Source organism: Acinonyx jubatus, chromosome E2, assembly GCF_027475565.1.
Source record: "Acinonyx jubatus isolate Ajub_Pintada_27869175 chromosome E2, VMU_Ajub_asm_v1.0, whole genome shotgun sequence".
NCBI lineage: Eukaryota > Metazoa > Chordata > Mammalia > Carnivora > Felidae > Acinonyx > Acinonyx jubatus.
The window spans coordinates 17,638,835-17,641,321 of record NC_069396.1 but is presented as its reverse complement, the minus strand read 5'-3'; the positions used below and the strand labels follow the sequence as shown (position 1 = coordinate 17,641,321).

At 46.7% G+C, this 2,487-nt stretch overlaps 1 pseudogene; it reads right to left on the bottom strand.

Annotated features, from left to right (window-relative positions):
- Positions 1 to 1,386: 1,386 nt before the first annotated feature.
- LOC106972507 (peroxiredoxin-1-like) lies at positions 1,387 to 2,230 on the bottom strand (annotated as a pseudogene).
- Positions 2,231 to 2,487: the final 257 nt, after the last annotated feature.

The following is a 2,487-nucleotide window of genomic DNA, read 5'->3' as shown; positions in this document are numbered from 1 at the left end:
CCCACAGACTGCACTGAGGGAAACCCTGAGCATCGTGAAATGTGGAAATTGTTATAGTTAATGTTCATTTAGTACTTCTTGTCTGCCACATTTACCTAGGTTATTTCACCCAATTCTCAAGACCACCCAACCAGGTAGGTGCTGCTGTTATCCCCATTTGTGCAGATGAGAAAATTGAGAACCAAAGAGAGTTTGACTCCTTCAAAGGCTTATAACTAGCCGGTGGAGGAGCAGGATTCAGGCTCAGGCAGTGAGCACCTATCCATGCCAGTTCCATGCTGGGAACCATTTTGTCATACTGGTGTTGGAGCCCGATCACCAGCCTCAAGCCTACTCTGCTATGACCTGGTTGTTCATCTCTCTGGGCCTCAGTCACCTCTTCTGGAAAATGGGTATAATACATTCTGCTCTGTAGGCAGGTTGGAGAACCACATGACCCCCCCACCCCCACTAGGGCCCACCCCTCTGGTTTTAGCTCTCATCATTACCCCACCCCACCCCTTGATGCACTGAAGCCCCAGCCTGGCTGAACAATCACCAGCTCCAGCCATGCCCTTACCACCTTCTCCTGGCTGCCCTGGGGCCCGGAATTTCAGGTCAACTTGACAGATCAATCCTTGCTCAATTAAGCAAGGTTTGCCTCTCAGTTAAAATGGTACCTATAAATAAAGCCTGCCCTGACCCTAGCAGCGTAGCATGGAGATTAAGAGGCTTTGGAGGCCAGTGGTCCTGGGTTCAGATTCCAGTTCTATCACTTGTACTGTGTAACCCTGGACAAATCTTGTCACTACTCTGAGCTTCTGCTTCCACGTCGGTGAAATGGATGTAGTGATAACACCCAAAGGGAGGTGCGAGGCCCAGTGAGAGAAGGCATGCAGAGTATGCTGAGCTTCAAAACATGGTAGCTATCTTCTTGATGATACCACATATTGCAATTACGGGCATTTAGCACAATGCCTGGTACATAGTTAGCATTTAATAAATATTTAATAAATAAATGGATAATGTTTACCTGTCTGCATCCCTCATTACCTCTGAGCTTCTTAGGGCAGGACACATTTTAAAAAAAATTATTATTATTATTATTATTATTATTATTATTATTATATTATCATCTCGGTTCAGGTTTAATAGAAATGGCAAAAGATCCAAAGGGATGCCCCACTACCATACAGATCAGTTGGCCTACCCTCGTAGCACAGCTCAGGCCATTCTCTCCAGAGGAAGAAAGGCGGGCCCCCTCAACCCCTGAAGGAAAGGCCTGTCCTGTCTCATACCACTTCTGCACTGAATCTGAAGTCTTGTGTTTTAAGCATGACAATAATACAAAAGAGATTCTGTTTTCATGGCCCCCCACTGCAGCCCAGCCCTAAAATGAGCCAGTGCTCACTTCTGCTTAGAGAAATATTTTTTGCTTTTCTGGACATCAGGCTTGATGCTATCACTGCCAAGCTTTCAGCCAGCTGGGTGTACTTCCTCATGCTTGTCAGTAAACTGGACAGCTTGAACCACTCTCAGAGTCTCATCCACAGAAAGGCCGATGGGAAGGTCATTCACGGCGATCTGCTGAAGGATACCTTCATCGTCAATGATAAAGAGGCCCCTAAACGAGATGCCTTCGTTAGCCTTTAAGACTCCATAGTCCTGGGGCGCCTGGGTGGCTCAGTCGGTTGGGCATCTGACTTCGGCTCAGGTCATGATCTCACACTCTGTGAGTTCAAGCCCCGCGTCGGGCTCTGTGCTGACAGCTCAGAGCCTGGAGCCTGCTTCAGATTCTGTGTCTCCCTCTCTCTCTGTCCCTCCCCTGTTCATGCCCTGTCTCTCTCTATCTCAAAAATAAATAAAACATTAAAAAAATTAAAAAAAAAAAAAAAAAAGACTCCATAGTCCTGAGCGATGTTACCTTGGGGTCTGATACCAAGGGAATGTTTGTGGGTCCCAGTCCTTCTTATTTCTTGGGTGCATGGCTCCCTTTTAGGTGACAGAAATGAGAATCCACAGAGGCACCAATCACTTGGCAATCAAGTTTCTTACATTCTCCTGCCCTGTCACTGAAAGCAATGGTCTCCTTGGGGCACACAAAGGTGAAGTCAAGAGGGTAAAAGAAGAACAAAATGTATTTTCCTTTGTAGTCAGACGAACTGATGTCTTTGAACTGGCCATCTGGCATAACAGCCGTGGCTTTGAAGTTGGGGGCGGGATGCCCAGTTTTGGCATTTCCTCAAGACATCTTGCTGTCAGCAGCTCTGAGACAGAACGCACCAAAGACCAATCAGGAAGAAGACGCCTTAATTTTTTTAAGTAAACTCTACACCACACATGGGGCTTCATCTCACAACCCCAAGATCAAGAGTTGCATGCTCTACCAACTGAGCCAGCCAGGCACCCCAAGGGCAGGAAACATATTTATTTCTGTGTCCCCAGTGCTGAGCAGACTACCTGGCACATGGGAGTGCTTCATAAATGTTTGTTGTTTGCCCTAATGTT